This window comes from Bacillus rossius, chromosome 3 (genome assembly GCF_032445375.1).
Source record: "Bacillus rossius redtenbacheri isolate Brsri chromosome 3, Brsri_v3, whole genome shotgun sequence".
Classification (NCBI taxonomy): Eukaryota; Metazoa; Arthropoda; class Insecta; order Phasmatodea; family Bacillidae; genus Bacillus; species Bacillus rossius.
In genome coordinates this window covers 101,180,168-101,207,957 of record NC_086332.1, presented here as the reverse complement: position 1 = coordinate 101,207,957, position 27,790 = coordinate 101,180,168, and positions in this window count along the sequence as shown.

Genomic DNA, 27,790 nt, shown 5'->3' with positions numbered 1-27,790 from the left:
AATATTTTAAATTTACTGGACACGTTTTTTCATTGATAATAATCTGTAATAATAAAATAAGTACTATAAAAATATAATTAAAATAGCAGTTTAACGATCTTTTGTCTGGTTATACGTTGTGAACGAAATACTAGTTAAGAGTTTTGTTTTGGCCAATTAAGTGTTTTATTCGAATTATTTTCCCCTTTAGCCCGCCACTGTGTTTTCTTGGTGACAATGGTTGAGTGCTACGGTGTTGTTATCGAGACGAGTAGAGCCACTCTATTCCCGCCAAGACGCTCTGGGTTCTGTTCACTGAGCGGTCACTACTCGCAAGCGGAGAACGTGGCGGACGTTGACTCGGCTCCACGCTCGAGCCTTCTGACCCTCGTGTTATCACGTTACTAATGATGTGCGAGACGTTAAGACACCCATGATTCATTAGTTCGAGTCGAACAGCCACTGTATTGGTTTTACGAAATCATTTCTAAATCGAATTTCTTTAACATATAAATTTCACTTGACAAGTACTCACGGAGATGCATTATATCAAAGGGACACAAATATATGATGTACATAAAAGAATGTCCCAGTTATAAAATTTAATAGTATGAACTGTAAGCGTTGTAGTGTGTTGGTTCAAAGTCATAATTAAAGAGAAGCTAAAATAGTTTTAAATAAGGGCATGCACGAATACTGCTCTGATGTTATCTCTCTTGCAAAGCGAAAGAATGGCTCTTTCCCAAATTATTAGAAGGTGAACCTGTAGACTTAACTAGGCAACGGGATGGAGCCCCTCCCCATTGGAATCTCTTTGTACGAAAGTGGTTGATCGTTGGATTGGTCGTAATGGTTGAGATGACAGAGTGGTTTTTCGCTCTCATCCACGTTTACCTGATAAGACGCCATGTTTTTTTTCCTTTTGGGGGTTTATAAAAGATATTTTTTATTTATGTTGTGTTAGAGTTCGATAAAGCAAAACGATGAATAACTGTATGGCGCAGGAGATGAGGATTTTGAGAAGGCAGGGGTCCAGTTTAGTCATAATATAATTTATTATGAGAATGTTTTCATTATCAATAAATTTTTAAATTTTAAGAAAAATTATACTTTTAGAACTCCGACATCAAAACATAGAAATTTAAGTAATGATTTTGCTTGAGAATGGCTAACTGAAAATTTTGTGAATAGGTTTTAATTTAATGGTTTTTAATACTTTTTTAATAAACTTATTGTTCGATTAATTTGTTATCACAAGTCATAAGTAAATATTTAATAATTTTGTTCAACACATGAAACACAAATGTCAAGTTTGTTTGAAATACGTGCTAAAGTGACACTAATAAAAACCGACATTAAACAAATACTTCTGTGTATAAGGTATGTCGGACTGTAAGGGGTAGGAAATACATTATTGTAGGCCCACTAAGGAACACAATTAATCTCTCTGTAAACTTGTGTAGCCGGGTTATCATTCTCCTTTCCTGTGTTCGTTTTATTTGTATTTTTTTGCATCCTGGAAGGGAGGGGTCCCGACCAGCGACACTTCGCCCGTCAGGGGCGGGGGCACGTCGGCCTGGGCGGAACAGCACTCCGCCATTACCCCGCCCAGACCGGCGCGCGCATGCGCTACAGCGGGTGACGTGACACGGCGCGCGGCAGCTCGGGCCATCAGCAAGCGAGCGGCGAACAGGAGTGCCTCACCAGGCCTGCCTTCTCCGCGCTCGGACGTTGCCAGGGGCGCTATTTGCAGCATCGAGCGTGTCTCGTGGTCGCTACTGTCGGCCCACGAGTCACACCAATCCCGTGCGGGAGCGAACTCGTCCCGAACGGCCTGGCCAAATAAGACAATGGCTTCTCCTGCAGACGGGAATGAACCCGGTGGTGCTGGCATATTATTCCATTGCAGTCCAATAAACCTGAAATTATTTCGCGTAAAATTAATCTCCCCCCAATAATAACATGAAGGGCATGATTTAATCCCCTACTTATTTTAGCTCCAGACTCGACTCTACTGTTATATATATATAAAAAATAGCCATTTAAACGTGATTTGCTGTCGATATAGATTTTTTTTTTTAATATTTTCAAAGGGTTTAGATTTGATAGGGTCAACACTCCATTTGTATATATTTTTGTTACGTGTTGTCAAATTATTTCAACAGGAAAAAACTATTGTTATTATACATAATAATGTTTACTACTAGACATCTTTGCTGTCGCAAGAATAAATTTAAGCACAAGCTGGAAAACTCAAAGATTTCCCTTTATGTGATAAGATTAAATTCAAATATCATTATCGTCAGACTGCTACTGCAATTAGCTCACAGATTACATCAAGACTTTGAGCCAAATTGAAAACCATTTACCGAAAAAAATAGTGAATCCGGCAAGCCTTCAAGTCAAATATTAAATGAACTGTCAATTAAAAGGAGAAATTTGTTTTTAAATAGGCCTATACGAGGTCTTAGATATAGTTCTGTGGAGTATATCCTATAAATAACTTAATATACGATGTTTTGTCTTATTAAAATAAAATAATTGTTATCGTGTAATTTTGGCTCTATCTCTGGACTCAACACAGTAAGTTCGTGTCCTTATAATTTTAATCCTTTCTGGCCCTAACCGGCAAACTAAACTAGGTCGATTGTGTCTAAGTCAATGAAAATGTAGCTCTTGCGATACTTAGTGATTCCTTTACAAATAACATTGCTACATAATTTATGTGTACCGAGATTGACCAATAGTTATATTGTTTTACAAACGTTCTTAGCTGAGAACAATTTAGCGATATGCGGTATCTCTCTGCCCACAACTATTTAGCGGATCCATTAGGTACCATTGTAGACTTGAACCTCAGATAGTTTGCTTTGATTGGACTGCAGTGCTCTTTTCACCCCATTGATAGCACCTGGACTATTAATTATAAGGAGAGGAAGAAGTTTCTCAGTAACGTCTAATGCACCAAAGGAAGTGACGTTGTTTAAGACAAATACAATTTTTTAATATCCTTTATTATGTAAAGGCAAGCTGAGTATAACCTGAAGAGAAGTAAGTCCGCAAAATAATGCCTTTGAAGTATACCTAACATGCTCATTTCACTGAGATTATTTTTTAAAGCACGCACTTAACCAGTACATACACTATTTATAAAGTTTTGGTATGTACACTTATTCGTAATTTTCTATACCTACAATAGTAATTGGGATTACCTTCTTCATCGAATCAAATTAAACCAATTACTGACACTCATGGCATAAAAGGGTATTGATTAAACAACAAGAGTGCTATACTGCTATGTTTTTACAACGGGTGTTTTGTTGTCCCAAGTCTACAATTTCCAACCTGTAATAAAAAGGAAAAAAAAAAACTATTTTTCAAAGCTAGTTTTTATGATTTTTTTTACTACGTCAAAGTATTTATCAGGTTCAAATTTCCCTTGATAATTAAAGCGCAAGAAATAAATATTTTATTTAACAGGAACTAAAAAATTGTAAAATGTAAAAATTCTTTAATCTTTAATCGTGAAATATTTTAAACTATAAATATACTTAAAACTTGACTGGTAATTTTTAAATAATATTAAGACCCAATTTGATTAAAAGGCTTAAATACTTTATTTAATTTCAAAAAAAATAATTTTTTTTAATTTATAACGATCAAAAATATATTACTACTAAATAATATAACAGGGTGCGACAGAGAAAGTCAGCAAAGATCCAAGAATATAATTTGTAATTGTTTGAGTTACGGAATGAAACCAAAGTATTTTTTTTAAATGTTAGCCGCAGAGTAAAACAAAATTCATACTTTACTATTATTTTTTAAATAATGAACATAGCCTATATAAAATAATTCTTACGCTAAGTTCTAAGCGCTATTAAATTTTAAATTATGCAAGAATATTAAAATGTATAGCATTTTTAACTTTTTTCCTTATGACCTTATTCAACCCTATTTATTCTCTGTGTAAATCATGTCCTGCTAGTGAGTAGAGGCCTTTCTGTACACCAGGACTCGCGCGCCGGCTGGTGACTCGAGACCAGAATGGTTGAAATCCATTCGAAGATGATGAAACGATTAGAGGGAGACTAGTTCATGAATAAATGATTATGTGGATATTGTTTTTAGTTTTATATGTTTATCCCCGTCCTTGGCGAACGATTTGCTAGCACGAAAGTGAAAAGGAACTGAAGTAAATATAACTATGACTGCATTCGGTATGCCAAATGGTTCATTGAATTTTTAATGCCTATTAATTTTTTTAAATTGTTATTCAACAAATGACGGATGTAATAGTTAAATAAAATAGTCCCGATTTATGAAAAAAAAAAAAAAACACTTGATGCTACGCAAAGGGGATTCCGGACCGGCTGCCGGTGCAGCGGTGGAACTGCTGAGTCCCACGACAGGCCGCACAGCTGAGCGGCCGAGGGCTGGCCACCCCTGGTGACGCCTGTGACGTCAGCCAGCAGCGAGCGAGGGAGACGTCCGGCCCGCCGTGTGACGTAATTACAAGGCTCTTAAGCGACCGCACTCGGACCCCGCTCAATCCCGGTGCGGCGCAGGGGGGGGGGGGGGTAGGTGGTTGTGGGTGAGAGCGGAGAGTTGATATTATGCGCGCGGCCTGCAAACAACCTGGCACGCCAGAAACACCCTCACCCTCTACCCCCCCCCCCCCCCCACCGACAAAACTGGCAGGCTTTTGTGGTAGAGGCGTCGCCGACAAACAGCAGCTCTCACACGCATTCCGCACCCCCTCGCCCCTCGACCCCCTCGCCCGGTCGGGCGTGGCCTAGCTCCCACACACAGCTGTGACGGGCAGGAGAGCGCTTCAGAGTGCTCTGTGGCTGAAACAACATTTTTGTTTGAAACGAACCCTAGAAAAAAATATTGTTGTTGACAACGAAACAATTTCGTTGTAGACACTAAGTGACAGGTAATTTTTTCGTCAATTATTTTGCTATCACCACCAAATATTTAGTAAGAATAATATATTGCACCTTTTACAATGAATAAATTTTTTGTCGTATTCTCCAAACTTAAAAAAGAAAGGAAAAAATTGTGAAAATTCTTCGAATATTCTTTAAGAATTCACTAATTGAATCTGTTGATTGCTGCTGTTGGCTCATAACCCTCAAGATCAAGTTATTATCAGTAACTACCAATGATTGTGCAGTGAATTTGACTAACCTGAATCCCAGGTCCCCATTAAGTTACTTTAATTTACCTGCCACACTTGCCAGGTACTGTTAGTTCAGATTAAGAGAGTTCGACTTGGTGAACCAGTGGCTCGTACAGAACGAACGCAACACTGCTGACGACTGCGGGATCTCTGTGTGCCATCTTCATGGCCACTGGTAAGCCCCATTAAATTCTAGATTATGAGTTTCAGGGATTTAACATGAAAACCGAGTAGTGCACACTTGGTGTATCTTGAGTAAGCTTTGCTTTCCCTTGTACAGGAGTATTTGTTCCGCACATTAGTCATTCACTTGGCACAGTTGTACCTTATTATTTATTCAGGCTTTTCATGAGTATTATGGGGTTAGCATTTTAGTTTTTTCTTTTTCATTTTTTGTATCTTATTGAGACTTTTGAACTTAAGCTTCAATTTATTATTTTTGGGGCATTTCTATATTTTACTTGAGACCTTTTCATTTGAACTTCTCCGTAGTTTTCTTTCCTGGGATGGATGCTGGATGCATGGCTGCCTTCAGGCATCAGTAGGACGTCCCGGCCAGACGCTTGCACAAGCAAAGTGGCCCGATAACGTACGTCCTCTCTCTCTCTCTCTCGCTCTCTCTATGTACTCAGTTCCAGACGCCCGCCCCCTTCTGTGCCATTACGCACGCGGCTCAGGTGCTCTGTGCTTTCAGGCACGCACGGCGCAGTGCACCCGGCCCGCGCAAACACCGTTACTTCCCAGTAACCCCCCCCCCTTGCACTTTCTGGCCAGCACTTGGTGCTGTACTGGGACAATTTTTGTAGTTCGAGTTTAGGCCACACAGCGCCATTGTGCGGACCCGGGTCCCCACTTCCCCTACTTTCAGCCTCTTTCCCCTTCTTTTTATCTTTAGCTTCTCCGTGGAATTTTTTGTTTTTACTTCGTGTTCTCCAGTCTCCCCATGGCAGTCTGCAGTCTCTCTGGTACGTCATCCTTGTGAGATCCGACTGGTCTATATCTCCGGATTCGGGACGGAAATGCGGCTGCAGAAATTTAACCGGTATGTAATTCTGATAGTTCAGGGATTTAGTCTCTCGCCAGCCTTCATTTCAGTAGCCATGCAGTTTTTTTGTAGGTTTTCTGGTTTTGCGTCTGCTGTCTTCTCCGAATTTTGTGTTGTTTTTTTTCCGGCGATTGTGGACAAGTTTCTGGATATCCCCACGCCATCCGTGGGTTTCCCCGTCTGAGACTATTCCGCCTTCCAGCTTCTGGTTCCTACATCTGCCACCTATCCTGATGACTATGCTGGCACTCTTTGCCAATCTCTCGACACATGCGCGACCACTTGCTGGTGGAGCCAATCAGTGACTTGCACTGGTGAGAGTTCGGCCTCCCTCGACCAGCCCCCACCATCGCTCGGCGTGCAGTACTTAGCTAAGTCCAGCAGCATGGGAACCATCTCCTTTATTGTGATGTAAACCTTTTTTTAACTAGAACATTTTATTATAAACCTATGTAGTTCAAAGAAACTCATCTTCCAAAAGTTTTAAAACTCCAATGTAATGAAAACTTTATGAAATTACAAAATGTTAATATAAAACCAACATGAAGTTGATATGAATCAAGTAAATCAGCGAAATTATGTAAAAGCCTAGTTAAGTAAATAATTTTCCCTGGCCAGTTAATTTTTAATATTAATATTTTTTTTCTTTAGAGAAGAGTACCTTCTGTTATTTTTCTGTTATTCAACCCAGTACTCAAATTTATATGAGTCAGTAAATAGGAGCAACCAACCAGACTTCTTATCTTGTTATTTTATTTCAGACTTCCTGTCATCAACATGTCAGCTCCCGATCCACAAAAATGCAAGACACGAAAAGGGTATCAGCATAATTTCTTTAAATTTAATTAGTAATGATGTTTTCCCTCTAATGCACGACTTCCATTTTCTCTGTTAATCTGAACGCTGAACATTTTTTTTCTTTTTAATAACCTTGAGGGAAGCAGTAGTACATATTGACAGAATACAAGAAAACTGTAAAAAATATATAATCAGCGTTCTTGCTAAAGTCCTGGATTATTATATTAAAATGAAGCAGTTTAGCAAGACTTAAAGGAAAATAACATTTGCTTGGCAATACTCATTTTTAAATTATAAGTTTATTTTTTTAGAAAGGTGAAATTAGTTTTAGTTCTTTATGAAAAATGCAGTTTCAAAACTGGTTTATTCTCTTGTAATAACTAAAGTAAGAACAATTATTGAAGAAACTTATGTTTGCATTCAACGTGAACGCTTCCAAAATAAATTTACTGGAAAAGAAAATTATTTATTCTTCAGCCGTCTAATAGCACAAACGCTCTGCCGTATATAAGACGTTTCAGCTGTTTGCGCATGCGCAGCACGTTTATCACGTGACCAGTCAAGAAAGCCTTCTATCTTCTTCCCTCGTTGCCAGCTTGGTTTCAACCACTCGCCCTTAATTTCCCAGCAAACCATTTCCCCTTACCCTTCTCATAGCCCTGCCCCCTTACCGCTCTCCAATCCTTCAACCCCTCCCTTACAACCCAACCTCTTCAAGTTTCAACAAACGGCTTCAGCTGCTACGCGCACATTTTAATACTGTCGACTTTTTTTTACAACAGTCTCATCTTTTATCACTTTTCCAAGACTACGTGATCCTCGTTAAAAGCAGGAAGCAGCGAGAAGCGAAGGAGATATAAGAAGAACGAAGACAGAGTGCTGAGATAAAAACTATAGCCACACGATTATGCTAATTACTTTTGGAGGGCTCGCAAAAAGATAAAGAGTTTCTCTGATAACTGAAAAGCAATAAGACGAAAGCCAGCACGTAGAAGCATTTTCCCTGTCAGATCAGACAGATACACAGGGTGATACGCAAGGATCTACCACCACTCTCTGAGCTTATTCCTTAAATGATTTGGAGAAAAAAGTCTTTAAAAAGTGGGTCCAGTTGCCAATAATGTCGGAGTGATTTCAATTATTTGAAAAATGACTAAGAAAATAACATAGAGTGATGTATTATTAGGCCGTATTGTTTATAGAAATGCTTCAAATATTTGTGAAACAAGCTTACAAAATATATGTTCAAATTTTTTTTATTACTTGCACGTGCTTATGTACCTCACGCGTTGCTATACGTTGCTCTAAATGGCTGTGTTTGATTACTGTAACGGTATGTATGATGAGTACAACAGTCTTCACGTGTTTTTGCACGTCTTTTGTCAATGTTGTCGTTTATACATAAACATACATAGTAAACTGTTTTTTTTTAAAGATATTTCCAATGTGTAGAATTACTCTGACAATATTAGGAATAGAGGCCATATCAACAGGACATATTTTGCTTTACATGTGTGTGTAGGTTTCATCTCGTGAATTAAACAGTTTTATATTCATGTTATTTCCGTTTTAATTTTTATTTTTCAAGTTATACTTCTTCAGGTGCGTTTTAAAATAACTATGTGAGTGAATTTTTACGATACGCGCGCAACATGGAACGAAATTTTCACAGGATGAAAAATGGCTGCAATCAAACAAATAAAAATTATGTATTATATTTTTTAACTTGTTCCTTAATGATTGAATTTAAATACTGTTGTTTTAATAATACACATTTATATATTGTAAATATTAGTGATATATACTTATATATTGGGTTTATAAACTTTTTCAAGTATATTTGAATAGGTAAGTTTAAGTTACCGTATTTATAAGGTTTTTGTAATTTATTAATTATATTTTTGTTATTTAAAAATAAAAAATAAATTAAAATAAACATTTAAGATATTTACTGATTTTATTACAAATTAAATATATCTTAATTTTTTTATTAAATTGAATAAATAATTTTATACATGTGTTTATTTGAGTACTGAGTATTTTTCTAATTTGATTGAATCTGTACTTTATTAATCGTATTTATACTATCACTCTAGTCTTTTTAATATTTTATTCTAATAATTATTTTCATAAAAATTCAAAGTTATATTATTCATAACGCCATAAAGTATAACTTCTAAAGCACGTTTAGAAGTACAATCACCCACATTTGTAAATTTTTCCATAGCTTAATTTTTTTTTACTTATTGAAAGCTATTCTTTGTTTATACGTTCATTACTGTCAGATTTGTTATGCATTGTTTATGAGAAATCAAACCACTGAAGCTGTGAAGAATACTATGGGTTAGAAAATTTCAGAGTATTCTGCTGATACAAAACACGAAAGGCTGGGGTAAAAAATTGGTCGCTGAGGGTGGGGAGGTAAAGTGGTCAAACACAGGGGCTGAATCGCAGAGACCACTAAAGCTTTTAGCGGCCCGACCAATGTAAATGTTTTCATCCAATCCGAGCAGGGCTCAGCCGCGAAAACTCAACACTAAATGTTATCAGTGTTCCAGAAGCACAACACTTGAGTGCTTACGTCACGTAGCCGGATAAAGGCGCAATATGCATGCACGAGCGATGATTTAGATCAGTAAATGGTTACGACGTGGACTGGATTGCGGAACTTGTTAAGATGCAAGTACGTCAAAGAGAAATATAAATAAACTTTGTTTGAAGAACGGACAAGTTAAGAGGAAAAGAGTCACTATTTTAAATGTTACGTAAAGGCGATAGGATTTTTTTTTTTTTACTATCCAAAAGTATTATTTCAGTAAGTACACAACAACACACAGTAGTCAATTTCATGAGACTTCTCGTTAGTTAATTAATGGTTTTATTTTGAGAGTTGGCTTCATTCTTACAAATGTATGTTCTATGTAACCTACCCCAGTAAAAATTTAATAAAAACATTTCTTTAAATTATAACATACATCTAAATTATGTCAAATTAAAAAATACTAAATTATTTATGTTCTATTTGAATTATGATTCAAAATTTCCTGTCATAAATCTTTATTGTTAATTAATTAAGCAAAGGATTATATCGTTATTTTGTTCATCTCTCTATAACCAGTAAATAACGAACATCAATTAGTTACCTTATTTACAATTAAATATCATTTTATAAAGGTGGTTTGCACACAGTGGTCAAAAACATTATTTTAATAATTTATGTATGACAAGGCGTAAACGATACATATGTTTTCTTTTTGTTATACTAGCAAAAGTAGTGATAATAATAATTAAAATTATATGAGCAAATGTTACACCAAGTTGAAATAGATTTATAATGCCTGTAACACTGGAAAACGCGCGCCTTTTCGATTCACCATTTTTACAGGTTGCAAAAGTTTATCAGAATTTTCAATAATAATTATTATTCCATTTATTTTATTGACTCAGTCAAACTCAAGGTGTTGATTCCTGTGTTAATTTAGTTTAATTCTAAAAATTAAAATATGGTTGGGATGCAATAGAAAATTTACCGCAGTTCAGTCTGCAAAATTAAGCAATGAACTGAATCCTGAACCAGTCGTGTTACAAGTGAACAACACACAGAACAGGTCTGCTAATGGTTGTAAATGTCATCCGAGAAAAAAAGTTATAACCAGGCAAGTCAGTCCTTGGTTTCCACTTTACGTTGGATATAGGTCGTATTAACTGAACGTTAAATTTATTAAAACTTAAATAAATTCGAAAAATTACACAAATTATCTTATAACTAATTTGTAACATATTCTCATATTAATTCTAAATTCAAAATGTAGGTTTATAAGTAAACTTCTTACTGATATAATTTTAACGTAGCTATACAACATGTTTGAAAATATAAAATTTCATATTAGTGTCCAAAATATTTTCAAGTTCTTATTAAAATTGACTGCTAATGGGATCAAAGAATACATTTATTCTTTAATTTTAATATGTCTTTAATACATTTCTGAACGAAGAAAAATCTTTTCTTGTTTACACTTTTTTATATTTGACCATTTAAAACGTTTGATTATAACACTCCAGGTTCCAGTGGTTTCGATGATTTAGTTAGAGCATAGTTTTAGATGCCATAAACTAATAAAAATGTCACTTAAATATTTATGTGATAAGGAGAAAAAATATGAGCTAGTCCTTCAGTAGCCTACTCCCTAGTGATGCGTAAACATCTAACCTCGATAACGAAAAAATCGAAGTTATCTTATCTTGCAAATAAACTTATAATACTAAAATAGGATACAAAATTAAAAAAAAACAGAATTTTTTAAAATAATGCCGAGCGTTCAAAGAAAGCCAATTTTTCTTGTTTGATTCAAGATTCCTCCTCTATATCTTGAAGATCAGTTAAGTGATTGCATGACAAGAGGAGAACGTTGAAAATAATTTACTGTGGAGGTATAGAAGCCGAAACACACCACTTTGATTAAAACAGATTTTTATGTCAAAATATTTTTATCGTAATGTATTAAATTTGTGTTTTCATTTTAAGAATAATCACACATCAAAGAATTAAAATTTATTTAACAAAGTGTAGCTGTAAAAATAATATTTTTACAGTTTTCGTCATTCCCAAAATTAAATTGAATATTACACGCCAATGACTAGACAAAGAAAAGATTTGTATCAGCCAACCACTTTACATTTAAAAGGCATTATATTCAGTTACTTATGTACTAAGCTTTAACGAAACCAGATTGAGGAAACGGAAGAAAAGGAAACTGTCTAGGTGTGGAACCAAGATGGCGCACCAGGGCAGCCTCGCGTGAGGGGTGTGTGCTCGGGAGGGCGGAGACTCAGCCCTCTCCCTTGCTAGGGGCGCCGCGCCGACCAGGGCGCACAGCGGTCTGCTGGCGAGGAGGGAAGCGTCCAGACTCACCGGCCCCTGGACACGTCACCGAGTAGTCCACGTCCGAGCAGGTTAGGATTGTTTAACTTATTTGCTGTTGTGAACGTAAACATTGCGTTACGTTAGTTGCACGTATGTAGACCCTCCCGCGGGAAGGCAGGGATTCTCTACCCCCCCCCCCCCGGAGATTCGAGAAGACTCTTACTGAGGGGGCCCACCTGCTCATGCAAAGTAGTGACTGTGAAACGGAGTGGATGAATCTTAACATAAAAGGTATGTTTTATCGGAAATTTTCTGTATATTATAAAAGTTTTCTGGTTATTACATGTATAAATGCCAAACTATGCGTAGTATACAAAAGACAAGCATCCTGTACAGATATGACTTGTGTGGGTTAACCCCACGCGCACAATTCTCGCTGCTTCCCCCCTCCCTCCGGGGAATTGTGGGAAACCCTTGCAAATCCTACAGATTTTTCGCCCATGGTTAGATGTGTTACATAAATTACATTTTTGCCGTGTTTTTTTATTAATGCTAGGATATACATTTGTTAAGTCTATCTCATGGAAATAAAATTTTCTTTGGTTAACTTAGCAAAATTTTTAATATATTAAATATGTTTGATTTTCGCAAGATTACGACCACAAGTCTGCACAAGCGAGCGGAACTAACTGTTCGGGCGCAGACTGAACTTTAGTGGACTCTCCATCTTGCAATTTGGAATATTTTTATACCGCTTACAATATAATTAGCTTTCGTTTGACATGACATAGGATTAATCTTTGACTGCTGGTCGAAGTGAACACTTGTGAACTGGGGAGATTATTATGATAGTTGTAGTCGCCCGCCTGAAGTTATGTTATTTACTGGTGGGGCCTACAAGAGCCTGTTAGTAAATATGTATTTACAACAAGGTACAGAAGGTCTGGGAGATAAATAGTTCAAAATTTAACTTATAGCAAAAATATGGAAAAATCCAACATTATGGGACCTGATCCCTCTTAGGCTTCTTGGTTTCAAACGGGGTCCATTTTTTTTCTCGAAGAGATAAGTTTTACGGTAAACACAATAAAAGGTGTCAATTTTTTATATGAGCACACGAGTACTCGCGGAAACACATAAATAAATTCTAGCATATAACATTCTATGGTAGGCAACTAGACAACTTTATTACTGATAAAAGCTTCGTCGAAAAAGATGTTTCATTTTTGACCTATATGTAACGTGTAACGAAAGCATTGTGCAGGGTAAAAACAGCTTAAATTAAACCAGTATTTCGTAGAAATATGAATTTACAGAAAGGACAAATGTGTGATCAACCGATTGCAACAAGCAGAATGTAAATAGCTTGGTTTTATTAACGTATATCCGTCTTTTCGACAAAAAATTAAACTTTTTTTTACTCCATACGGCAAATCCAAGCATTTACGCATGTTTATCACAAATCTTGTGCTATATGCTCTTGTATTTAAATAATAAATAAATAATTTCCGTGTTTTACTAATCGAATAATTAGTTATTAAAATAGAAAACGTTTCTATGCACATAATATATTTCACTCTTTAATAAATATAACAGTTAAACAAAACGCAATAATTCAGGTACCATATTACTTTTCATGTAATCCTAGAAGCTATGAATTAAGTTTCTTTATTTGTAAAAGTTGTGTTGTCACTCTTAAATAAAAATATGAATCTTGTTTAATGCTACTTCACAAACATGCTATAGGGCTGTTGTATTATTCTATCCCTGCTCATTTTCTCAGTCTGGTCTTTTATAAATATTTTTAGAGGAATAATAAACTCATTCGGTTGATAAAAAACAATTATTGTTGTGAAGGACAAAGGCTGGGACATTTAGCAGCCACAGCGAGCGGACGGTGAACGCCCTTTTGTAAAGACGTTGAATTTTAATTCCCTTCAAGTCCGTCCCTCCGCGATGCCTGGCGGAAGAAAAGACTAAGAGGTTTCCTTCATTACTTGGGAGTAATTTTGATGCCATTTCAACCCACCTTATTATTGGACTTATTTTGTTAAGTTATTTATCGATTCAAAAACTCTTGGAATCGTTGAAGTATTTTTTACTAAGCTCTGTAGTTTGACGTTCTTAACATTTCCTGTATTATCAAACGTGGATTATTGTCTCCAACTTTTCATATGAGAGCGCAATTGTTGTGAAAAATATATTTTGATGAGTGTTTCAGTCCTCGCCAGAGATGTGTAGACATCTATCCTTGGTAATGGGCAAATTCATGTGTTCTCATGTTGCAAAGAAACTTACTATACAAAAATCCAGGAACGAAATTTAACGTAGGATAAATAAACAAAAAAAATTAATTTTAGGATAAAACTGTAAAAATTTTCTCCCTTTTTTATACTACACTATAATTTTGTTTAACAAGATAGTACGATTGATTTCTCTGAGATAGCCGAACAACAGTAGTGCCGAACGCGTCGAATGAAAATGCTTCAACGCTGAACATGTGACATTTTCTCCTAAGCCAAAATTATCATTGCCTACGTTTGTTAGGATATACTTATTTAGACGCGTTCAGAGTGAAATTTTTGTATGCAATCGAAATGTAATGAAGCGCGCATTACATAACAGAAATTTGCCAGGTTGAAAGTCCAATGCGCATGCACGCATAAACTTCTATAGTCACGAGCCGAAGTCCTCAAAATGGCGGACCCACGTGTAGCAACATGCATCCGTAAATATCAAATTTCGCGAACATCGGACGTTGTATTAAGCGTATGTATGCCAAATGAATCTTTATGGTATTGTAACTATCTTGGAATACATTTTGTAAACTTGAATAGCCATAAAACAATAATAGCGATTTTTAAGTTACCTAAAGTTTATTAGCATGGAAAATTGTGCTCGGACGAAAAAGACGTACAAAACATTTAACATTTTGTTGGTTTTCTAAAACATTACGAACGTAGCGTTACTTTTCAGGTATTTTACAAAATAAAAGTTGCAGTCCAATAGATACAGGTTTTTAATTTGTTTTTTAATAAACAGTTTTACATGATAACTTTCTTTAAAATCTCCAGAATTTAAATACTTTGGTGTTTGGTGTTGAGCGCTAAATAGTTATAAAACCAGGATTTTGTCTTTAAAGTAAATTTTCGATACAGGTCCGTGTAGTATCGAGTTGTAACATATGTAGGAAAGAACCACATTCACCAGATTAGCCAGAATTTTCCCTAGTTAGAATTTAAGCAAATGTCATTCAAGAGAACCAATTCCTTAAATCAAGAGTCATTTCTCTGACGGTCACCAGTTAAGGCATAAAATATTTGCACCCCTGGATTCCACATATTAAAACTTTTTTACTTATTTCTTTATCCATAATTCTTACCATAGGTTAAGAATATATATTTGTGCCCAAGACACTAGACGCTTACCCCTAAACTTTGTGTTATGTAACGTGTAATTATTTGTGATATCTTATATTACAAAATTAAATTACATTTTTTATTAATTTCTCAAACATTAAAATTATTAAGAATATTTCAGTAATGTCATGCTTTATCTTAACAAAGCGTAAAGGTATCCTTACCAAATTTTTAAAATATGAATATTCCTAAGTATTTTTAATTTTTCTGGTTTTTGTTGTGGTCACAAGTGATTACAGACAATTATTGGGTATTTTAATAAAGGCGGAATCAAATCGTCAGTCTCTGTAATGTTTGCATTGTTATTTGTGGCGGTTTCGTTAAAACCTTTTCTTATATATAAACTTTTTTTAACGTTGCCTCTGTTTTTTCAAAGACATAGTATTTTGAAGGAATATTATTACTGTTACAACATAATGGAGATAATTCATGTAACGATTGGCTGTAATAAATCGTAACTTAATAATGGTAATACATGTAACCAGACATATCTGCTTAAGGTTTCATTTATAGATCACACGTTACTTGTATCAAAATGTTATATATTCTTTTATCATTATCGCATAGCTGTACGAATATATTCCCTATGGTTAAATTATTGTATAACAAGCGGTCACATGTTGTGATGATATTCTAAATCATAAATATGATCAATAATATTTGTTCATCACTGAATCAAAAAAGTATGAAAAAATATATTTATTTGCGTTTTTTCTACAATCAATTAAACGTTATTGTATTCAAACAACCAGCCACAGCAAAAACTTAAAAAAAAAAACCTAGGTAGTCTTGGAATCTCGGAGCTAGTTGTTAAATATTTTCAGAGAGAGCTCGCTTTTCATAATAGTTTCAGCAGGTTAATAAACCTATTGATTCTAGCTTCACTACCACTGCTTCATATGCTCCTCAGTAAACAACATAGGCCAGCAAGGAAATTTTGCGATTATCAATGTAACTATCAAACACAATTGAGACAACAATTTATAAGAAGCCGCAAATTTAAATAACCGTTTGGTTTTAAGAAATTATACGTTTAAATGTGTAGGTATTTTGGTGTACAGTTATTGTAACGCTCAGGTGAAACAACGAGAACGTAAAAAATATGGAAGCCAAAATGAACTACAGTTTTGCGACACTAGCTCCATTGTATGCTAATACACAGGGGTTCTAGCAACAACAGATGCTAAAAGTAAACGGTCTTCGACTTCTGTAGATTTATTACATTACTAGTAACTTGGTTTTACCACCTCGGTATGGAATTACTAGTAACTGGGTTTCACTAACTCTGGGTGGAATTTTGTGGCCGTGTGGTCGTATTGGCCTTCAAACATAGTGATATGTAGTCGACCTCCAGTAGGGTCGAGATTGGTTCTATCCAATAGCTGGTGGGTAACCCCAGTGGACTTCCATTACTCTCACTCTGTCATTCCACACATTCTCCTGTATGGGGACTTCATTTCGTTTCATTCCGGGGAACGTTTACTGGTTACAAGTGTAAGATATTCGTGGTAGTTTATAACTTCCATGTAATTATTTTTGCTATCATTATCGTTTTTTTCTGTATATCAAGCTAGGACGATTATAAGAGAAACACTGTATTGATATTCCACAAGCATGTGATTGTATTCCCGCCCTATTTTAAATTTAATTTGGATTTTGTTTATCCTAAATAAGGTTAAAAAAATTATAAAATAATGCATGGTAAAGGTCACAACTATTTTTACCCGATGACTTTATGCATACTTTAATGTAACACAATCTCGCTCTGTAATATTCATCCCTTTGACGATCTCAGTAGTGCGTCAAAAAAAAAGCGCCCCCGGGTGGATTGTAGTACCGCTACCCGCCAAGCAGAAAGGAATGCGACTTGCCGCGTTGCCAGGCGCTCGCTATGTGCTCAACCCTGGTAATTAAGCTTTCTAAACCCCGACCTACCGTCTCGACCAACAAGGACCTGCTGAAGTGAGCTGATACAATACTCTAGCACCTGTCATCATTAAAAGAAAGGATAAGCAATCCAGGCAAGAAGGTAGAAAACTGTAGTTGCTAAACTTCGGGCCCTGCCACACCGACATCCCTTAGAGCTAGTACTGACAAGCCAGAGCCTGAGTCCTGGAAGACGAGGCGCTGTCTCTCGTGCCGCCCCGTCGCCTTGGACGTTCAGCCTTTCCACAGCATCGATCTCGCCTCGCGCAACGCCCATTAGCGCTCATCAGGCATGCAGAGAGCTTGCTGAGCGCGCCTGCGAGGAGTGCAGAGCCGAGCGTTCCGCCTGGCCCCCCTCCCGCGGTGCTCCCTGCTCCGTGCTCCATGCTCCGTGGCGACAAGTGCAGAGCCGAACATTCCTCCTGGCCCTCCTCCCGCGGTGCACCGAGCTCTGTGCTCCATGCTCCGTGGCGACAAGTGCAGAGCCGAACATTCCTCCTGGCCCTCCTCCCGCGGTGCACCGAGCTCTGTGCTCCATGCTCCGTGGCGACAAGTGCAGAGCCGAACTTTCCACCTGGCCCTCCTCCCTCGGTGCACCATGCTCCTTGCTCCGTGGCGAGGAGTGCAGAGCCGAACTTTCCCCCTGGTCCCCCTCCCGCGGTGCACCATGCTCCGTGCTTCGTGCTCCATGCTCCGTGGCGAGAAGTGCAGAGCCGAACTTTCCACCTGGCCCCCCTCCCGTGGTGCTCTGTGCTCCGTGCTCTATGGCCAGTAGTGCAGAGCCGAGCGTTCCGCTTTGCATCTGACCCCGACAGACCTCCGGTGTTGCTCCGTGCTCAGTGCTCCGTGCTCCGTGGTGATAAGTGCAGAACCAAACTTTCCCCCTGGTCCCCCTCCCACGGTGCATCGTGCTCCGTGATCTGTGCTTCGTGCTCCATGCTCCGTGGCCAGGAGTGTAGAGCCAAACATTCCTCCTGGCGCTCCTACCGCGGTGCTCCGTGCTCCTTGTTCCCGGGGCCAGGAGTGCAGAGGGGACCATTCCGCCTGGCCCCCGACCCCGACAGACATCTTGCGGTGCTCCGTGCTCCTTGCTCCGTGACGAGGAGTGCAGAGCCGAGCGTTCCGCATGGCCCCCTTCCCGCGGTGCTCCATGCTCCGTGGTCCATGATCCGTGGTGAGAAGTGCAGAGCCGAACATTCCTCCTGGCCCTCCTCCCGCGGTGCACCGAGCTCTGTGCTCCATGCACAGTGGCGAGAAGTACAGAGCCGAACTTTCCGCCTGGCCCCGTCCCGCGGTGCACCTTGCTCCATGCTCCGTGCTCCTTGCTCCGTGGCCAGGAGTGCAGAGCCAAGCTTTCCTCCTGGCCCTCCTCCCGCGGTGTCCATGCTCCTTGCTCCGTGGCCAGGTGTGCAGAGGGGAGCATTTAACTTGGCCCCCTCCCACGGTGCTCCGTGCTCCATGATCCGTGGCGAGAAGTACAGAGCCGAAAATTCCTCCTGGCCCCCTCCCGCGGGTCACCGTGCTCCGTGCTCCGTGATCCGTGCTCCATGCTCCGTGGCCAGGAGTGCAGAGCTGATCATTCCTCCTGGCCCACTCCCACGGTGCTCCGTGCTCCGTGCTCCGTGCTCCGTGCTCCTTGCTCCGTGGCCAGGAGTGCAGAGCTGATCATTCCTTCTGGCCCCCTCCCACGGTGCTCCGTGCTCCGTGCTCCGTGCTCCGTGCTCCTTGCTCCGTGGCCAGAACTGCAGAGCTGATCATTCCTTCTGGCCCCCTTCCACGGTGCTCCGTGCTCCGTGCTCCGTGCTCCGTGCTCCTTGCTCCGTGGCCAGGAGTGCAGAGCTGATCATTCTTTCTGGCCCCCTCCCACGGTGCTCCGTGCTCCGTGCTCCGTGCTCCGTGCTCCTTGCTCCGTGGCCAGGAGTGCAGAGCTGATCATTCCTTCTGGCCCCCTCCCACGGTGCTCCGTGCTCCGTGCTCCTTGCTCCGTGGCCAGGAGTGCAGAGCTGATCATTCCTTCTGGCCCCCTCCCACGGTGCTCCGTGCTCCGTGCTCCGTGCTCCGTGCTCCTTGCTCCGTGGCCAGGAGTGCAGAGCTGATCATTCCTTCTGGCCCCCTCCCCCGGTGCTCCGTGCTCCGTGCTCCGTGCTCCTTGCTCCGTGGCCAGGAGTGCAGAGCTGATCATTCCTTCTGGCCCCCTCCCACGGTGCTCCGTGTTCCGTGCTCCGTGCTCCGTGCTCCTTGCTCCGTGGCCAGGAGTGCAGAGCTGATCATTCCTTCTGGCCCCCTCCCACGGTGCTCCGTGCTCCGTGCTCTGTGCTCCGTGGCCAGGAGTGCAGAGCTGATCATTCCTTCTGGCCCCCTCCTACGGTGCTCCGTGCTCCGTGCTCCGTGCTCCGTGGCCAGGAGTGCAGAGCTGATCATTCCTTCTGGCCCCCTCCCACGGTGCTCCGTGCTCCGTTCTCCGTGCTCCGTGCTCCTTGCTCTGTGGCCAGGAGTGCAGAGCTGATCATTACTTCTGGCCCCCTCCCACGGTGCTCCGTGCTCCGTGCTCCGTGCTCCGTGCTCCTTGCTCCGTGGCCAGGAGTGCAGAGCTGATCATTCCTTCTGGCCCCCTCCCACAGTGCTCCGTGCTCCGTGCTCCGTGCTCCTCGCTACGTGGCCAGGAGTGCAGAGCTGATCATTCCTTCTGGCCCCCTCCCACGGTGGTCCGTGCTCCGTGCTCCGTGCTCCGTGCTCCTTGCTCCGTGGCCAGGAGTGCAGAGCTGATTATTTCTTCTGGCCCCCTCCCACGGTGCTCCGTGCTCCGTGCTCCTTGCTCCGTGGCCAGGAGTGCAGAGCTGATCATTCCTTCTGGCCCCCTCCCACGGTGCTTCGTGCTCCGTGCTCCGTGCTCCGTGGCCAGGAGTGCAGAGCTGATCATTCCTTCTGGCCCCCTCCCACGGTGCTCTGTGCTCCGTGCTCCGTGCTCCGTGGCCAGGAGTGCAGAGCTGATCATTCCTTCTGGCCCCCTCCCACGGTGCTCCGTGCTCCGTGCTCCGTGGCCAGGAGTGCAGAGCTGATCATTCCTTCTGGCCCCCTCCCACGGTGCTCCGTGCTCCGTGCTCCTTGCTCCGTGGCCAGGAGTGCAGAGCTGATCATTCCTTCTGGCCCCCTCCCACGGTGCTCCGTGCTCCGTGCTCCTTGCTCCGTGGCCAGGAGTGCAGAGCTGATCATTCCTTCTGGCCCCCTCCCACGGTGCTCCGTGCTCCGTGCTCCTTGCTCCGTGGCCAGGAGTGCAGTGCTGATCATTCCTTCTGGCCCCCTCCCACGGTGCTCCGTGCTCCGTGCTCCGTGGCCAGGAGTGCAGAGCTGATCATTCTTTCTGGCCCCCTCCCACGGTGCTCTGTGCTCCGTGCTCCTTGCTCCGTGGCCAGGAGTGCAGAGCTGATCATTCCTTCTGGCCCCCTCCCACGGTGCTCCGTGCTCCGTGCTCCTTGCTCCTTGGCCAGGAGTGCAGAGGTGATCATTCCTTCTGGCCCCCTCCCACGGTGCTCCGTGTTCCGTGCTCCGTGCTCCGTGCTCCTTGCTCCGTGGCCAGGAGTGCAGAGCTGATCATTCCTTCTGGCCCCCTCCCACGGTGCTCCGTGCTCCGTGCTCCGTGCTCCGTGGCCAGGAGTGCAGAGCTGATCATTCCTTCTGGCCCCCTCCCACGGTGCTCCGTGCTCCGTGCTCCTTGCTCCGTGGCCAGGAGTGCAGAGCTGATCATTCCTTCTGGCCCCCTCCTACGGTGCTCCGTGCTCCGTGCTCCGTGGCCAGGAGTGCAGAGCTGATCATTCCTTCTGGCCCCCTCCCACGGTGCTCCGTGCTCCGTGCTCCTTGCTCCGTGGCCAGGAGTGCAGAGCTGATCATTCCTTCTGGCCCCCTCCCACGGTGCTCCGTGCTCCGTGCTCCTTGCTCCGTGGCCAGGAGTGCAGAGCTGATCATTCCTTCTGGCCCCCTTCCACGGTGCTCCGTGCTCCGTGCTCCTTGCTCCGTGGCCAGGAGTGCAGTGCTGATCATTCCTTCTGGCCCCCTCCCACGGTGCTCCGTGCTCCGTGCTCCGTGCTCCGTGGCCAGGAGTGCAGAGCTGATCATTCCTTCTGGCCCCCTCCCACGGTTCTCCGTGCTCCGTGCTCTTTGCTCCGTGGCCAGGAGTGCAGAGCTGATCATTCCTTCTGGCCCCCTCCCACGGTGCTCCGTGCTCCGTGCTCCGTGCTCCGTGCTCCTTGCTCCGTGGCCAGGAGTGCAGAGCTGATCATTCCTTCTGGCTCCCTCCCACGGTGCTCCGTGCTCCGTGCTCCGTGCTCCGTGCTCCTCGCTCCGTGGCCAGGAGTGCAGAGCTGATCATTCCTTCAGGCCCCCTCCCGCGGTGCTCCGTGCTCCGTCCCACGTGCTCCGTGCTCCATGCTCCTCGAGACGCTGCATTATCGATCCGACGACGCAATTTGCGCACACAAATTAGACGTGCTATCACTCATGTAGAAACCTCTTCCGAGCATTTTACAGGCAGTACCTGCAATGTGCACATTTCTTTTCATTGCAAAAAAAAAAAATCTCCCATTGTATCTGGTTGTTTTTAGTTTGGAGAAAAAATTTTTAAACTAATGGTCTTGTTTGAAATTCACTATGTTTTGACTATTTATAAATAATGGAAAGTAAAACAAATTTGTATGCGAGGAGTCGATGCGCAACAGAAGTGAAACTTATTGCTTATTATATTATTAGGAATAGGAAACATAATTCACTTTCACTGAAGTGACATATAAAAAAATATGTATGCAAGTATGTGAACTCTATATCATTCTATTGAGTTACTATGCAATTGTGAAAGTATGCAAGCGTGCAAGCATGCAAGTGTGCAAGTATGCTGCGTAATGTCTATTTCTCCCTGCTGCCTCCTCCACTACCGGTTCCCCCACCACACACAACTATTCTTCTCATGCGATGGGAATTTTTGTAACGCTAGAAAATTGTAGCCACCTCAGAAAAGTAGTTACACTTCAAAAAATATTCTAAACTGCCTGCGATATCCATCGTATACCCGGCATATCAAAACATATGCATTGGTGTGCGGAAAACAAAGTACTCTTGATTTGTATTTTACCTATAAAATTTTATCTTATAAAGTAAATGAAATATAATAGTTATGAAACAAGCAAAATGCTACTTCCTATTGCTATCATTGTTGGACTCTGTATCAAAGTGCGTAATATTTGTAAATGTAATGTAATGATTTATAATGTAAATTTAATCAAACCACATCTTTTAAGGAGTGAAAAGTATTTTATAATTTAATTATATTTCAAAGTTACCAAATTTGGTTCAATTATCAAAATTTAGTTAAGTAATAAACATACATCAAAACTTTCACATTATAGGATATTCAATTTCTAGCTTATTACTTAATAAGCTTCAGAAACAAGAATGAATATTGTCCGTTTATTAAAAATATTTATGGTTGCAACATATTTGCGAGTTATTTCGTTCATTTTTTATTTAGGTATTAAAATAGATTTATTAATTTAAATTAATTTTTTATTAATAATTTTGAAATAAATTTAAATTTAACCCAATTCTGTATTTAGTATTAACGCATTCCATATTTAAAATACTATGACCACTTTTCTTACCTTTGGAGTAACATTTTTACTACCATGCTGTATATGTTTTGCATGGATGACATAGAGAAATACCATGCCCATATTTTCGTGTTTATAATTCATATCCAATACCTTGCCTTTTATTATTTTGAATTATTAAACTTCATTTACCTAATTTAACCCTCTAACTGATAATATGGTAAATTATATATGGTTCATGCGTAAATACAGTCCTAATTTCCTCCAAAGAGGTTCAGTATGTAGTAAACCTTTATTGAATAGCAAACATCCAAACGTTGAAATATTTGTATTTAAACATTTATATGTTATTAGGATTGTTATGCTCAGCCTGTAACATATTTTACTTATCTAACTGCATTGGAACTCCTTTGTTTCAACCCATTTTGAAACAATTTTACTCTTTTTCTAATATAATGCTCTGTTAATGCAAATATGTATAATATTTAAAAGAACGATCACTTTCTTGAACTTTTCTGCTAGTAAATTCTTTAAAATCATTTCAATTTTAGTAGCTAACGTACATTTAACACCTACAAATTACTTGCACTGAAAGGCGCTAAGTTTAAGCCTGGTTTCTGTACAGTTTATTGTTTCACAGCCTTTGACTTTGTTCCGAACAATTGTGTTGCTTTTGGTTTGTTTCTTCGTGCCTATATTTCCGAACTCTTTTCGTGTCTCGGCTCTTGCGTGCATGGATGCAAATGAGACAGTATAATTGCAGTAGTTCTGAATCCTGAGTTCATTGACATCTTTACACATTTATGCATGCCCTATACTTAAGGAGTAGTATATTTTACGATTTTTTAAGTTAACTTAGCTTTATACATATGTACGCAGAAATATGGTTTTCGTTGTTATTACAGAGCATAAATACTGTTTCTTATTTCTGTGGTATTATTGTTCCATTTTCATATTAATGTTTTATTTCACTCTTTTACTCCTATCTCAGTTTTACTTAAAGTGAGTAGTAATGCTTTATTTTATTTGAAATTTTGGAAGTTCTCCTTAAAGTAAATTTTAATAAATAATCTGACATCTTGTTCAATTTCCTTTAGAATAAAAAAAAATGTTCATAAACAAATGTGTTCATTCACGAATTTATTCTTTCAATTTCGCTCTTGAATTTTGATTCCTTCTTTCACCGTGAAAAACACAATATCAATCATTTCATTTTTAATTTTATTGTATTGGGATGAAATATTTTTGGCACTTGTAAGCTATTTTGCTAACACTTACGTAATATATTTTGCGTTGTGATCAAGCTAGACACAGGTATTAAAAATACATTTGTAAGCAAATATAATATTGTTGTTGTACGTATTTAAAAAAAAAACTAAATTACTGTCTTCTAAAAAAAGTAAAAACAATTATTTTTTAGTTCGCAGACACACAATATGAGCGTATTCTAGTATGATACTATTCTAAGTGCATATTTGAAAACCACTAGGAAAAGCTTGTTTGTGAATAAGCTCCAATAAAAAAAACTTTACTTTTTATGTATGCATTTGAGTAATTGTCATGCTTTATGACATTAGATACAATTTTAAAATAAAGTAAAATAGTTGCCCTCTTCAGCAGGAACGAGTCCCTGCTGATTGTAAAGTCGCGACAGCGAGGGAGCGCAACGCGCTGTGACCTCGCTCTGATGACAACCCGGCAGGTTCATGTCACTCGCGGGATTGCGGCAGTGTCGGCGCGGATCACCGCCCACTCGGCTGATTGTGGCCGCCGGCCTCTACGCGCCGTGCAGAGCTCTCGGCCGGGAGAGCGTAGAGCCGGCATCTGGCGGCGCCGCGAGGCGAGGCCGAAAACCATCCCGAGAATGGAGATGTAATTACATTATTTTTTTTAGTAACGCTACGTTATCCTTTATCGACACACACAGAAAAAATATATATGATGAACATATGACGTGTGTAAATTCTCAAGCGCGGTAAAATAATTCTCAGGGATTGAAAAACACCGACCACCTTCCTCACTAAATCTCACGTGAGCAAGATGGTTATGGAAATGGCGCTCAAAAAACTGAGAGTCAACATGCATGCTAACAGTTATTTTTTTCCAAGAAAAAAATAAACTGAGCCCAGTTAGTAAAATTAAAACAATATACTTTTTTTAAAAAATCCAATCTTTTTGATAAAATCGAGATAATTATTTTATTATGAAATACATTTACTCATGTATCCTGTTCCGTTGGTGACTAAATTATTACTTATGTAACAGTTGGTTTGTTATAACTAAAGTACATTTTAATATTTCCGTAGTTACGCTGTCGAGATATCACGTGAGAACATCATGAATGGCGGTACCATGTCGTGTCGTTGAGACAATAAGGTCATTATTTATTGTTTAACTAAAATGGTTTTGGTAAAAGTAAAAAAGTGTCCTAAAATCGTCTAATGCCAAGTTGACAATTAAATATCCACAGAAAATCGTTGGCAATTTCTTCTCCTCTATCAAGAAACCTGAGATTGATGAACAACATAGAAAAAAGAGAACATCTAATGATAGAATGATTTGAAGAAATTTATATTTCTACCAAAACGATTATTGGTAACATATTGTAAGCTAAACGGGAATACTTAGGTACTATTTAATTTTTCTTTCGTGGCAAAAATTAAATATATATAATCGAAATATATGACATGGTCGCTTATTATTACGAAAAATTAGCCAGACGTAGCACACAACGCTTGACCTTTGGACTGCAAGATTTAATTTGATGAATAGGTGAAAGCATTCAGGCGCCACCAAAAGAAAGAGATAACGCAGCGTAAGCAATATAAATGAGAACTAAAAATGTGGTAAAAGTGATGGACGCCATGTATGTTGTAGCACAAATGTATAGGTTAAAAAATTATAGAAAACCAAATTGCCGAATATGGGTTCGCTAAATGCATTATAAAAAGTGAATTTTCTTAAAGCTATTATTTAAATGTAAAAATAGATATAAAAATAAATATAAAAATAGATTTTATTTATTTTAGTTTATTAAGAATTTTATATTATTTTAAAAATAAACTATGTTCTACGTTTTATACCTTGCGTTTGAACACAACTGGACGAAACGTGTGTGAGCATTGGTAGGAACCGGACAATTTCAAATCCATATAGCTTTAAGCTGCTTTTGCTAATGGCTCACTGTTCATCTGGACGATTAAAGGGCCAATGAGAAACCATCGACCAATAAATTATCAAATCCCAGGAAAAGCAGTTCAGACAACTCAAAAGTCAGCAGCTAATGAACTGGCTGTGAAATCTATCCTGAATTTCATCGAAACTGCAAATTTTTTCAGTCACTAGGCATAGGACTTCATTCTGTTGATGTTTTGTTGCGCGCACATTTCTTTGCGTCCAATTTCACCCTCGTCGCGCCTGAAGAACTACAACTTAAAAAAAGTCATGCGCTAAGTTATATTTAATAAAATTTTAAAATAGAGCAACAAATAAATAAAGACCTTAAGAACTCGGGTAATTTTCTTGCGCCAGTTTGGAGTCCTCACACATGTGTGCACTTGTTCATTGGCCGCTGCCCGAGTCTTCTTTCTCTCCTGGTCACACGTTTTTTGATATAGTTATTTAAGGTGACTGTAATTGGCTTCTGCTTCTCCAGGGCGTGTCTGGTGTCAAATAACATTTGGTTCAACTACAAGGTTCATCAGTGCAAGAAATATGTGCAGTCTAGGCTGTCGCCTTGTAAAAACGCGAGTTTTGATATTCTCTAACAACTAGAAGGTTCTAATGTGCTTAACGCGTCCGTAGAAAAATAATGAATAACACAAACACTTTTATGTAATGTACACGAAATTTGCATTAAAAATTCAATTTATCTTAATATTGTGCAAATGAATATTATTTCTGATATTTATATGAAAAAAATTAACATCTGAGCTTTTTACTGATGATTTTGGCAGCAAGAACTTAATTGACCACAACAGAATAATATAAAATAATATTTTAAAACTGTGTAATTTAAAGAACCCAACACAGCCAAAAAATAAAAAATAAAATAAATAAAAAAATTTCGGGTAACCAAACATAAAATATATACATGAAAGACAAAAATACCAACAGACTTTTAATAAAATTGTAAACTACAAAGATACAAACATATTTAAAAAAAATTAAAACATAGATATTTTTAAAGGGCATAAATACAAAATTCCAAATGTCACCAAGATTCCCAATGACGTAACCTTTGATTTTCACAAAGGGAAAAAGTTTCACCATTTTTTGTTTAGAAGTAAACTTACTGAGATATAAGCTCTTTCAATAATTATCAGCTTAGTTATTTATAAGGCGCTTAAGGCTCCCATTGCAGAATTATTAATATGAAAACACTTTAATTTAATAATTAAGGCGTGTCCCACTTGTTTAGCTGTATTTAAAATGTTACTCTATTGTCACACCACCATTTTATATTGTATACACATCTCTATGGAGTAAGCTATAATTGTGCTTCATTACCTTGCCGTTCAAACAAAATTGCCAAATTATAGTAATTATACCTGCGTGCGTTTACCTGCCCTAGACTGCAGGTATTGTTACCTTTTACTGACAACTGGTTGTTTTCGCCCCGAGAAAAGATACGCAAAGGTAAAACATTAGCCGAGGTGCAAGGATGGTGCCTCACACAGGTTATAGACGAATTATGTACTCTCAGATTTTTTCGCGTTACGTTAGGGCTTAATTTCCATCTATAGCCCCTGACCTAACGACAAGACGTGAATATAAATTAGATCAAAATATGCACACAACATTGCATCAGTCCTTGCTTGCTTCATTTCAGTCACATATGTTGGTACAGGAGTTGTAGCTGAATTACAATAATGCGGTCGTGTAGTAAATGTCCTACTTGGAACTTGGGTGATTTTTATTTAGTTAGTACATTAACCACCACCATTTTGTCCGCTTGGAATACTTCATATCACCAAC